At 40.9% G+C, this 13,455-nt stretch overlaps 1 protein-coding gene across 1 annotated transcript in view; it reads right to left on the bottom strand.

Moving 5' to 3' along the window:
- The window catches only part of LOC115570141 (zinc finger protein 862-like), a 43,843-nt gene that overhangs the window by 28,701 nt on the left and 1,687 nt on the right, over window positions 1–13,455 (bottom strand). The window contains exons 3-4 of the mRNA XM_030398477.1: window positions 3,847–3,940; window positions 3,208–3,304 (exon numbers count right to left, since the gene is read on the bottom strand). The gene's annotated coding sequence lies outside the window, so the exon portion shown is untranslated. The remainder of the gene's footprint in view (window positions 1–3,207; window positions 3,305–3,846; window positions 3,941–13,455) is intronic.

Below are 13,455 nucleotides of genomic sequence, written 5' to 3'. Positions count from 1 at the left end.
AATAAAAAACAAAACAAAAATGTTTGATCAATGGACCAGCCCGGCCGAAGACAACTCACAGCGAGAGTGGGTTCACTTGATTACTAACCTGGCATAGCTGGTGTTGCATCAGCGGGCGGAGTTTGCCATCAAATTGATGTAAAATTAGCACATCAGTATATGCCGGGGTAGATTAATCAAGTGGACCTTACATGTCCCCTGTCCCTAGTGGATGTTATGCCTATGACACCGAATATACCGACATGGCCAAAATGACGTCAGTTATCGTCATAAATTTCGGTATAGGTAAATTTTCGGTTTATCGCCCAGGCCTAGCTCTGACTTTGAAATGAAAAAGAATTTCTGCTAATGCATTTTAATTTTCAAATTTGACATTTCAAATTGAATTTTGGTACCTATTTGCTGGGCCATCTTTTGAAAATTAAATCTTAAGTGTCCTTTTCCTTATCATTTGAATTAAGTTACATAATGAGCAGTCTTGAAGAAGAAAATGAAAATGCAATTTGGATGATTTATTACTAATTTCATTTCTGAGTCAAAAAATGCAGCTCTGACTTTGAAATGAAAAAGCATTTCTGCTAATGCATTTTTATTTTCAAATTTGACATTTCAAATAGAATTTTGGTACCTATATGCTGGGCCATCTTTTGAATATTAAATCTTAAATGTCCTTTTCTTTATCATTTGAATTAAGTTACAAAATGAGGAGTCTTAAGAAAATGAAAATGCAATGTGGATGATTTATTACTAATTTTATTTATGAGTCAAAAAATGCAGCTACATTCTGAAAATGAAGAAGCATTTCTGTAAATGCATTTTAATTTGAATTATGGTACAAATTTGCTTCCATACCCCGTGCCCGCTTGTTGAGAAGTCAGATCATACACTCCGTTTCTGCACTGACCTTCGCAAGGTTAATTCTGTTACCAAACCTGATTGTTACCCTCTTCCCTGACTGGATGATTGTATTGACAGGGTGGGATCTGCAGTATTTGTAACCAAGCTAGACCTTCTAAAAGGTTACTGGCAAGTCCCTCTAACTGACAGAGCTCGTGAAATCTCTGCTTTTGTGACACCAGACGATTTCTGTCAGTATTGTAACTGTGTAATTTCTTGGTGCCTCTAGGTCAGGACTCCTTTGAAAAAGAGGTTCTTAATCTCAACAGGATTTTCCCTGGATAAATAAAGGTTAAATAAAAAATAAAGTATACTGTCATGCCTTTTGGGATGCGGAATGCACCAGCTACGTTTCAGCGTCTGGTAAATAAAGTACTGAAGGGAGTTGCAGATTGTGAAGCCTATCTTGATGATGTGGTGATTTACAGTTCTTCCTGGTCTCGGCATGTAGCTCAGCTGGAAGAGCTGTTCGACAGGCTAGCTGTTGCCAATTTGACCTTGAACTTACGATTGACCCCATGTTTGGACAGTTACTATTGTCAGTTAGGCCTATCGTGCATTGTGAGCTTCCAAATAGGCTAAATACTAAAGGTGCCACCTGAAATCCTAATCATAACAATGTGTGATTTGATCTTAATATCATTCATATCACAGGAATCCATGCAACTTTGGAGCAGTAACGATTTTCACACCAGTCATGTTGGCCATCTTGAAAAATAACAGCCATCTTGAAATGTATTTGTATCATTCATGTACAAACTCCAAAGAGGTAAATAAATGTAGCTAACTGTATGATCAATATCATTTTATAATCAACACACAAAAGAAAATTCACATGGAAATAGTAGTCAATGGCGGCCATTTTGAAAAATGGCTGCCACGGCCGCCATATTGAAAATTTTAGATGGCCCGATATCTAATTTTTTTTGGGCTGTGTTTGGCTATAAGTGTACCAAATTTTACGCTTTTATCACAAAGTGCACGATTCTTTGGAATTATGCTGTTAAGCCGCCCCACTATTATGTGAATTTTGAGTGTTTCCTAGTGAGAAAAGTATCTTATTGCACCAAGAAATAGATTAGGTTGTATCTCACTGAAAAAAGTTTCCCACCTTAGAATGTATAAATTTGGATAAATATTATGGCAAACAGAATTTAAGTTTTGTTTAATTAATTCTTGTTAGTAAGTTTGACCACCTCAGAATGTATGAATTTGGATAAAATAACATGGTAGACAATGTTTCAGTTGTGGTTTAAATCATTTTCTGCCATAAATAACTTGTGCTGATTTTCAAGCTGTGAGCGAGGTGTCTTTTGGCACTCTGACCTGTATTTCTTTGAAAAATGATTTTTCAACCTTAGAATCTATGAATTTGATAAATATTATGGCAAACATGATTTCAGTTGTGTTTCTATTCGTTTCTGGTCAAAACTCACTTATGGCACTTTTCAAGCTGTTCTCAGTGAGAGAACGTCTTTTGTCACTCTGGTACAGACTCAACTGTATCTCACTGAAACAAGATTTTTAAATTGAGTTTCATACCTTACAATGTTTGAAGTTGGACAACTATCATGGCAAGCATGGTTTCAGTGTTTCTTTAATTTGTTTTGTGTCAAAATTCAGTTATGGGAAGTTTGCATTTTTAAGGAGCATCTTTTTGCACTTTGAAATGGATTCATGAGAATGATGAGATGAGAACTGGTCAAACACCAAATCCCACACATATTGTTCTCTAGAAGTTGTTTATTGCTTTGCAAGCAAGAGTCACACAACAGCGGAGTGCAGATGTTGACATCAGTGTAGACCAGGGGTGCCCAACCTTTTTTTGACCGAAGATCTACTTTTCAAGAAGCAAACCTCCTGAGATCTACCAGTCCAGTTTCAACATCGCAAACCACACACATTGTTTCCAGCCTGCAGTAAATAACCTCAAAACACTTTTAGTTGTTGTCACACAACCACAAACATCACACCACAAACCCTCTCTCTCTCAAACACACACACAGACAATTTCCTCTCACACAGTTGCCAGTTTGCATAGTGCGCTGAAGCACCTTGAATGTGAACTTACTCAAGTTTTAGATTTGATTTCAGATAGACGGAGAAAACTTGGCTTGATGTCACAGAAAACAAAGATGACTTAAATGACTGAAGTTATCTATTCAAACCATCCACATTCCATATTGTGCGTTTAGTGTTGCAGGAAACCAGCCCATCAACTAAATTCATGTGGACGTACGCACTCCAACACAACTAAACGTCAACAAACACCAAGATGAATTAAACTTGTTAGCAAAAGGCTTCATTTACCTGGTTAAGAAATGGAGCCAGGCGGGTGGTTCTGAGACCGCGGTGAAGAGGCTGAATACTTCCCAAAAGTCTCGCCAAAAGTTTCCTAGGGGAAACACTAAAAAGGATCGATGACACTGCATGGGGAACTAAAAGATTTCGTTATTTCTATCCAACCTTGATGCTAGCACCGCTACTGATGCTGCAGCCACAGATTTCAAACAACTTGGTGAAAGATAAGCTACATGTTGACCCATGTTTCTGCAGCAACACGGATGACATAAACCCATCCTTTTCACACACATTCTATCTAAAAGATTGTCATGGGTCTGGCAAGCCCAAAGCAGAGGCTACTGTCAGTGCTTGTTTAACCCTACTGTTGTCTTAACATTCTTATATGCCCCAAAAATGGCCCACCAGTGGCGGTTTTAGACAAATTTTACTGGAGGGGCCAGTGTTTAATCAGAGGGGCACAATTAAAACTTAACAAATGATATTTAAGCTTGAAATACTAATTTTGCTTTACATTAAAATCATACAAAAGTTTATTTTGTACATAAAGAGTGCATCAATTGAAACAATGAGGTAGTGCAATCAAAAATTTGAAATCAAATACAGTAGGCTAATGCTGCAAAACATGGACTCCTCGCCCCCTCATACCAGTTTGGCCTATAGCTCCGTCTCCTGTCCCCCATCAAAGTGGTTGGGAATATGTTCAACTTGGGCTGCACTGCTACATCGGACTTGCTGATATCTGTGGAAAGATGCACAGTAAACATAGGGCACAACTCTAAACAACAATTATTTACTCATGTATGCATGTATTTTAAAATGTAGGCAAAGTATTTGTTTATTTTTTAAACATAAGAATCACATATCAATGACGCAAAAAATAAAATATGGCAGAAAGTTTCATTTTATGGACACACCGTACTATAAATTGTAATGACACTGCTATGCACATGGCATGTATGAGAACACCTTCTCTACATGACAAACCTAATGGTGCAGTACTTGATCCATATTGATCCACTTGCTGTTCTTCTCTCTGTCCCTTTACATTTTCTTCCTCCTCACCCTCCTCTTCATCTTCAGCTTCTGGAATGTCCCTCTCTGTGTAAGTGCCCTCACTTTCATCACTTGCCTTCTCTCCAACCTCCACCAACTATGGCTCTCCCTCTTCCTGCTCCTCAGCTCTCTAAATACCTTAATATGTTTCTCTCATTTTTTTAATTTACTGGGGCAAAAAGGTGTGTCATTTTAAATATCTGTTGTATGTCCATTGGTCACTGGCCGGCCTCACACACAAACACAGAGAGTGTGTGTGTGTGTAGTAGGGCTGGGCGATATGGACCAATAGTCATATCCCGATATGTTTAGGCTGAATATCGATATACGATATATATCTCAATATTTTTATTGCAAAGTGAGAACAAATGTTCAGTCACAGTCAAAGCCAAATATGACATGTGGGTGGGAATTTTGTCATTTTAGGGTAAGGCCGTTTGGCCTTCACTTTTTATTTTTTCAGGGGCACCAAGGCCACATGACAGGGCACAAAGACCACTAAGTAAAATGTGTTGATTTACCTTTTCAGACTGATACCACAGTCTTTACAATTACATCCTAATTTATAATAAGACATGGATTATGTATTAAAACACTTTTGAAAAAAATACCAATATCAAGTTAATGTTTCATTAGAAAACATTTTTTTTTTACGTAGGGTTAGGGTGAGGTGATTTTTGTGACACCACACTGAATATTAGTGTTATTGAATATTTCTCCCAATAGAAATTCCCCCAAATTATGGCAAAGCACATTTTTTCCCAAACAAGAAAATTGTAGAATGACCAGCAGGAGACCACTGATGTCTGGAGTGATTTTGGTGACACTACACTCTGATTAATAGTGAAGTTATTGAATTTTTTGTAGTTTCTCTTTTCGGTGTTGCACTTTGTAGACGGTCCATGCGCCCTCGTCTCACAGCCGGCTGACCATACAGACAAGAGTTAGGGCGTTTTCACACCTATAGTTCGTTTGCTCTGGTCCGAATGAGGGACCAACTTGTTACAATGTTGCATGTTGCCTCGAGTTTGGTTTGTGTTCACACAGCAGCATTTACAAGTGGACCAAAATGTGTGATGCGCGAGGAAACTGCTCTCTAATTGGTCTAAATTTCGAAAACAAGGCAGCAATTCAGCTGAATTTAGCACCGAGCAGACAGGAAGTCAAGCACTGAAACAACAACAATTTGACATCCGGTTACTTTTCAAAATAAAACACTCCGTGTTTACACCAGCACACAAATCTCAAAAAAGAGACAAACACAAGCTCTTCTTCTGATCCTTTGGTCGGGAACACTTCGTGTTGTTGTTTTTATGACACAGACCTATAACTGCGGTCGCGAGTGATCATGTGATTATCGCGGGAACTCCTCGGCCTCGCGACGCCAGCTGCCTACCGTACTGCACCGTGTCCGACTCAAAACGCAACCGGGGGTTACCGGACAGCGGAGCAAAACACCTGATCGGGCCGTAATGCAGCGGACACGTATCCAGTGGAAATTCGGGGTTAAGCACTGATGCTTCCTGCAGTTGGGTCGGATCGAGTTTGGATCATGTTCTCACCACAAACGAACTGTACCAGAGTTTGTTTGGAACCGGACCGAGACCACCTCTTTAACAAGGTCTCGGTCCGGTTGTTTTGGTCCGCACCCGAATGCGATTGATGTGTTCACACCTTCCCAAACGAAGTGCACCAAGGGGGTAAACGCTCCAGGGTTCCATTCAGCCGATCTAAACAAGGCAGGTGTGAAAACGCCCTTAATGTCCAGCCACTCGTTTTGATGAAAATATGGTTGTAGCTCGTTGTCTACCATACTACGGTAGAAAAGAGCCGTCGTTTGTGTTTTAACAAGGTTTAACTTATGAGTTATTGATCCGGGAATCTGTGAATATATTTCCAACTTTACCGGACTAAATCCTACCACATAAGTCAGTTACGTATCATATCAAACCGGCTGAGCTCGCTTGCACACCTGTGCTGCAAGTTTCGTTTTTCTGTTTTGAGACGCTGCTGTGTGAGAGGCTTTCACGTGAGATCATCGCAATAATGAGACTGCACCTGCGCGAACCGCGGACTCACTGAAGTTACTGTGAGTGACTACTGTGCACTCAGGTGGCTGTAATTCAAGGCAAGCCCGCTACGCTGACTGGGCCAGGGGCACAAAGGCCACTGTGGCCGTACGATGATTTTTTTTTCACGGGGCATCAAGCCAAAGTGCGGGGCAACAATTGTTTGTTGAAGAGTGCCGGAGTGTCTGTTCCAGCCCCTCCCCTCTCTGTGCTTGAAGGAGGAGGGGCGCGGGGAGCAGTGCAGAGCGCTCCGGGTCAGCGGCTTGCCTGGAGCAAGGATCACAGCGCAAATTTGAACTATATCGATATATGCGATAATTCCATATCACATTTAAAAAATATATTGATATATCGCCCAGCCCTAGTGTGTAGTATACTACTACGCCTGCATGAATGTTCCATTCCATTTTCTTTTCCGCTTTTTCCATGAGGGTCGCAGAGATGTTTTATCCCCTTTTTCAGGGGGGGGTTACTGGGGCCAAATCCAGTTACTGTCGGCGAAGGCCAGGGTACACCCTGAATGAGTCCCCAGCTCATCGCAGGACCCTTACTGATGGCAGAGGCTGCCACACAGGTGCCAACTGCACATCAGGAGCAATTTTGGGGTTCAGTATCTTGCTCAAGGATACTTCGACATGTAGCTCAATTCCACCCCAGTGGAGCCGGGATTCGAACCAGCGACCTTCTGATCACTAGTCCACCAGCTCTATCAACTGAGCTACAGCCGCATGAATGTGATGAGATTATATTGTTGCAAAGCCTGGTTCAGGTTAAATCCTTTGTAAAACATGAATGAATACAGCAAAGGAAAAACATTTAACTTTCTTTTATTGTCTAGTTTGATAAGTCAGACACAACTGAAAAATAACAGATATAGGAAACCATTTATAATTCATAATAACTGTAAAAATAAGTATCTATTTTAAAAAATGTGTTTGAAATCTTCACAGCAAGGCCGTGCTTGTAGGTGTCCATCATAATGCCAGTTAAACTGAAAAGGTAAATGGTTTGGAATTTTATAGGGCTTTTCCAGTCCAACGACAGCTCAAAGCACTGTACAATACATGACACATTCCCACACACATTCATACACTGATGACGGAGGCTGCATGTAAGGCGCCAACTGCTCATCAGGAGCAATTTGGGGTTCAGTATCTTGCTCAAGGACACTTCGACATGCAAACTAGGGGGAGACAGGATTCGAACTGTTGACCTTCCGATCACTAGACGACCCGCTCTACCCACTGAGCCACAGCTGTGTAACTGGTTACACCATTTGACTTTTATCACATTCCTTTTGGTTAGAGGCTGATTCAAAAGTCAAATATCAAAAGTTTCTAATGCTGTTTAAAGGTGTAATGTGAACTAACTTACTATGTGGAACTAAGTGTTAAGTGTTATATTTCTTACAAAAAAGTGGCGATTTATCCACAACTTTATTGTCAAAGCTATGGAAGCTTAGGATAAAATCATTATTTTGCATGGCTTTAATATTTTTGAAATGTTAAGCTTTAATACATATCAAATACATAGTTAATACATCTTTGTATTCCATTCACTTTGAACTTTAAGCTATAATGTATGTAATTTCATAATGAAGTAGCAGTGGGTGAACAGTGACAATGTTGAAAATGAACAGCAGCTTTAAAAAAGACTTGAAACTCCTATAATATGATAAATGTTAGTCAAAGATTAAAATGTATATATGTAAAATTACATGTATTAACTTTCTATGTTTCATAATTATTGTAACTAGTGCAGTGCCCGTAAGAAAAGTGTATTCCTATAGAAAGGTGGGAGGTTAAGAGGCTTTTTCATGGATGGCCAAATGAGGCTGTGTTTGAAGGTGGGGCGTCAGGGATATTTAGGTTTGTTGTGAAATCTGATATTCCAGGGTATAACTGGCCGTTTGACTATTTTTGATTTTGCCATTATATTTCACCTTAAAAACTATTTACTTGGTGTCATTATTTTCAGCACAACCTCACGTGTGACTGTACAGTTATTTTTTTATTTTGACATACTGTATTAACACAATGGACCTAAAATCACAAAAAAATAAATAAAATCCGAGTAGAAAAAGTTTGATTTTTTTACTGTGAAAACCACAAATATGTTTAACAAACCATTTTTACTTGTAATGCAAATATAAATTGTTGTTTGCTAAATTTGTGCATACATTTTAAACATTTACGAAGTAACTATATGTAGGCCTAACTATATACATTTAAATGCAGGCAATACTCAGGTCTGCCTGAGCTCCTTCCAGCTGAATAAAAAGCTGCACTGCCTGCTCCACATTCAGCATCTTCTCATTGTTCTGACTCATTAAACAAAAAACCGACTCCACTACACACTAAACACACTACACACTCCAAACATGCTTAATGTCACAAATCTCTCAACCCTCAATATCGCTGTCTCTACACCAACCGTCGTTGCCTGTCATTCATCCGCCTTGGTCCCTCCCACAACTTTCTGTTCCTCAACAACCAAACTTGCTGCTTGGACACTTTCGTGACAAAAGCCCGTTTTTACCGTTTCTTCCTGCACCAGACACAAAGCAAACGTGACGGCAATGTTCGTGAAAAAGCGTGGCGGAGATTATTTACCCTAAGTCCGGTTTTGGACGTGCCGATGCGTCCGGTCAGTCGCCTCGGGGTGTGGGCCGTGTAGCTAGCGGCTAGCAGCTAGCTACACACGAACATCCACAGATTCCGATTCCACTTTGTTGTCCACGCATCTCCGGATCTCCTCAGACCCGACCAGACTCGGTCCGGACTCGTTTAATCTCATTAATCCACAACAGTCAGTTTAGATGCACAGAACAGAATGGGACCGAACCGCCGGCAAAATCCCGGTCCAGCTCGCGCCGCTGCAGGTATCAATCCGCTTGTTTCTTCAGGTATGTCGTGGGCTTGAGCTCTGCAGTGATTGGCTCTGGTGCGCACGTGGCCACGGTGTGCAGTGATTGGCTCTGGTGCGCACATGACTGTGGTGGCTCCAGTGGACAATGCTTGGCGGAATTTGTAAAGCATTTATGAAATAATTTAGTCACGGTATCATTGCAGTCCAAGCAAATGCTTAGATGCACACCACTGAACCAAGCAGCAGCCATGTTGAAAGTCTCGGGTCAGTGTGATCCTGATCCGCAGAGATATTTGACAAACAGAAACACACACACACACACAGACAGAGATTCCGTGCTTTTATAGAGAGATATAATAGGGCCTCTTTTCCCCCAATAGATGCAATTATCAAGCAAAAAAAAGTGTCTCGTCATCACAGAGCACGAGTCAAGCTATGTCACATTAGCCCCATTTACGCTGAAATTTCACCCCTCGTCACATCTGAAACTTTCACACAGAGGTGGATGCGTTTGCATGCGGGGATCCTGCACCAATTCTCCGCATCCACCTCTGTGTGAAAGTTACAAATGTGGTGAGGGGTGAGATTTCGCTCTGGCCACCTCTGGAGGTAGTATCAGGGCCGCATTATTGGAGAACCGAACCAGTGGGAACGAAAAAGCCGGCAGCGCAGAGCGGGAGGCGTGTCGATCAGACGGTTGGTTAACTACACTACAACTTAATAAAGAGAAATATCCCACAAAGCAATGTTACAGGACCAAACAAAAGTAACATACTAACTGTAACGGTCTTTGGCAATTTATATGAGGAAAACAAATGCAACAGCTGTATGTGGAGCAGAGTCTGTCCTCCCGCCTGTCCTATCGACTGTTCGTCATATTTCTGCCCGAAAAACAGCGTCTGTCACCGGCTAAAAACTTTAACTCACTGAGTGTGATCACTTTGTGATGAAAATACATTTCTGCGACGGTCAGCCCTCCTGACCGAGACTTCAGGTAACGTTACCCCAGAAAACAGCCTCTGTCCTCGCAAGTGACAGAGTCAGACAACGTCCTGTTTACTGATGGTGATTATGTAATTATGTAATTTAGTGCAAAAAACGTAACTTTGTCACTTTCCAGGATGTTCTGTGGGTCAGGATCTCAATCACTACACATTATAACAGCATCCATATGATGAAAAACTGTCCGCTGGTTTAGATTGACAGGGGGGACACCGTGGAAACGGTACACGTCATCAACATGACGTGTACCATCATGCCTCTTTAGGAGCCGCAGCGCCGGCTTTCTGTGTGAATTACACAGTGGTTCATCTTTAAAGCGGAGATGCTTCGCTCTGTGTAAATCACCATCAGCGGAGAATTGACGAACCACCGCTGCGGAGATAATGCTGCGTCGCTGTGTAAAAAGGGCTACTACACAGACTGGACAGGAATAGGACATGACAAAACATTTCAAACCACACACACAGCCATAAACAACTGCTTCTACAACTCTTTACATGTTTTAACTCAAATTCATTGCAGTCAGATGTTCTTCTTTTCATAATAGAAACATGATTTTTTGGACGTTTGTTTTTTGTATGATTTCATAAACGAACATGATTTTTGTTGCCATGTTGTTTCCCAAACTGATTTTTAAATTAATTAACAATAGAAAACACCCAATTCTTGTTGTTGATGTGTTTCTTCATTGAAAAGAATAAAAAGCACAAGTTTAATCAACCTTGTTGACTGTCATGGTTGATTCGTAGTGCCAGTTTCTGCTGTAAAAGCAACATGGTCAGTTGGTGTAACTGGTTTGTGTCAACTGGTGTAACCAGTATTTTTCATAAAAATATTATAATTTACAGGAAAATTTAAGGGGAATAAGATGTAATCCTCTATTGCAATGTACTATCATATTCTTTAAGAGTTTATGCATAATTTGTCAAATGTTACTTAGAAAACGCCAACGGGTTTCAGCATTTGTTCTGGTCTATGTTGCAAATACGCATTAGCATTTTATTTTAAAATAGTCCTAATAAAATCCATTTTCAAGTAATTTATTAAAATCAAGTAACTGTTTTTATAATTACACTTGCATAAACTCTAGGTTGAAATAGATATTTAATAGTTCTCCTTTTCTTGTGGTTGCACCACTTCCATCTTTCCTTTTGTAAAAAATGGTTTAAAAGCTATTTGAAATTACATGAAACCAACAGAGATACAAAATATACATTTTTGCAAACCTGATGTAAGCTTTTAAAACTATTTATTAAAACATTCAAGCTGCTGCTATAAAAATGCAGACCATTTCCTTTTCAATTCAAATTTAACAGGCATTATGATGGACACCTATGTAAGCACAGGGCCTTGATATGATATAGTGATGGGGACAGCAGTTCTTTTCACTGTACTGAATATCTAGAATCCGTTCATTAAAATGATTTGTTCAAAAGATTTGTTCACCGAATCGTTCAGTGCTCTCCAACTCCCTGAACTGATAAGCAGCCAAACGATCCGTCATTCAGTTCATTAATCAGCCCTGAGGTTCACGTTCACTGAGGGGCGGTGCGTTCACGGACTATAGTACACAATCATTCGCGGGAGACGCAGCGCTGCTTTGAGTGGTATACATGCACTAAAATTATTACACGGTGAAAGTGTCCTCTGTGCACAGTAAAATCACTTAACATGATGCTACATGGATGTTTGCAACACAGTGCTAGTTTTAGCAGTACGGTTACTGAACATGAATCAACTCCTCTGCCCTGAGTGAGTGACTGACTGACACAGCGCCACTTTCAGCACAGTACGTGAACGAGAATCACGTCCTCAGCGATGCGAATCATGAGTGAGTGACAGCGCGAATGTGATTCACGTCCTGGCGTCCCTCGTTCGCGAACGACCTGTGGAGGACGTAAATCACGTTCGCGCTGTCACTGAATCAGCGTGAACGTGAAACACGTTCGCGAGCGTGACGGCAGGTCAGCAGGTTCGCAAACGACCTGCTGAGGACGTGAATTACGTTAACTGAGAATCCAGTTCGCGAACGTGAGTGACTTTTACTGTGCAGTAAAATTACTTAACATGATGCTACACGGATGTTAGATAGATAGATAGATAGATAGATAGATAGATAGATAACTTTATTTATCCCCGAGGGGAAATTAGGTCATCGTAGCAGCGGTACAATACAATCAGAAATACAAAATATAAAATACAATAAGAGTACAGTATCGCAATTTAGCAAAACAGTGCTAATTTTAGCAGTACAGTTACTGGACGTGAATCAACTCCTCTGCCCTGAGTGAGTGGGTGAGTGACACAGCGCCACTTTTAGCACAGCACGTGAACGAGAATCACGTCCTCAGCGACAGTTCTGTGTGCAGTAGGTTCGCGAATCATGAACGAATCACAGCGCAAACGTGAATTACGTCCTCACAGTTCTCTGTGTGAGTCACGGCCGTTCCACTCCCCGCCGGCATGCTTGCGGCTGAGCTCAACTGAACTGAGAAAGGAACGAATCAGTTCTTGAAGTGATTTCGTTCACTTCGTTCACTCAAAAGATTTGTTCGTTTGAACGAAACGTTCGCGACCGACACAACACTAATATGATACTACTGGCAGGGCTTCACGTTTGCATGACGACTGCCCAGAAAAGACACGTGTGACGTCATGTTTACATGAGATTGTTAAAATGAGTCTCAAAGTAACGATAAACTTTAACGACAGAGACATATGTACGTACTACACAGGTACGCAGTTTATTTTTCGAGCTGCTGTTTTTGTTTAATAAACAGACTGCTCCAGTTCGACTGTAGATGCGCTTATGGCACTAACGGAGCTAACTGGTAAACGGTGCCTGGACTAACGTTACAGTACTCACCGATATGGTATCGGAATCGGAACAACGCTAGGTAAAAGAAAATAAGTGTTAGACACAGCTTTGGAGCAACTTACTTAGTTGATTCACAACACTACAACCAAATTCCTTCTAGGCAAGTCATGCCACTCGGCGGCCATCTTGGCGACGCCTCGAAAAGCCCAAAGAGACCAGACCCCTATCTAAATGAATGGAGGCATGGTCAAATCCACCCTTTAACGTGATAGCAGGACGGAAAAAAACATACAGACATGCTCGCCAGTGAAATAAGATACAAATAAAAACCAAAAAACATTGACTTTACCTTAGAAATTATGTTTAAAACGCTGTTTTCCTACAGGGAGAACTTCACTGCGCATGCGTGCGGATTTACGACACCGACGTCCATCATACGGCTGA

The sequence above is a fragment of the Sparus aurata genome, chromosome 19 (genome assembly GCF_900880675.1).
Source record: "Sparus aurata chromosome 19, fSpaAur1.1, whole genome shotgun sequence".
Classification (NCBI taxonomy): domain Eukaryota; kingdom Metazoa; phylum Chordata; class Actinopteri; order Spariformes; family Sparidae; genus Sparus; species Sparus aurata.
Note: the sequence above shows the minus strand (reverse complement) of the source record. Positions and strands in the feature narration are given on the sequence as shown.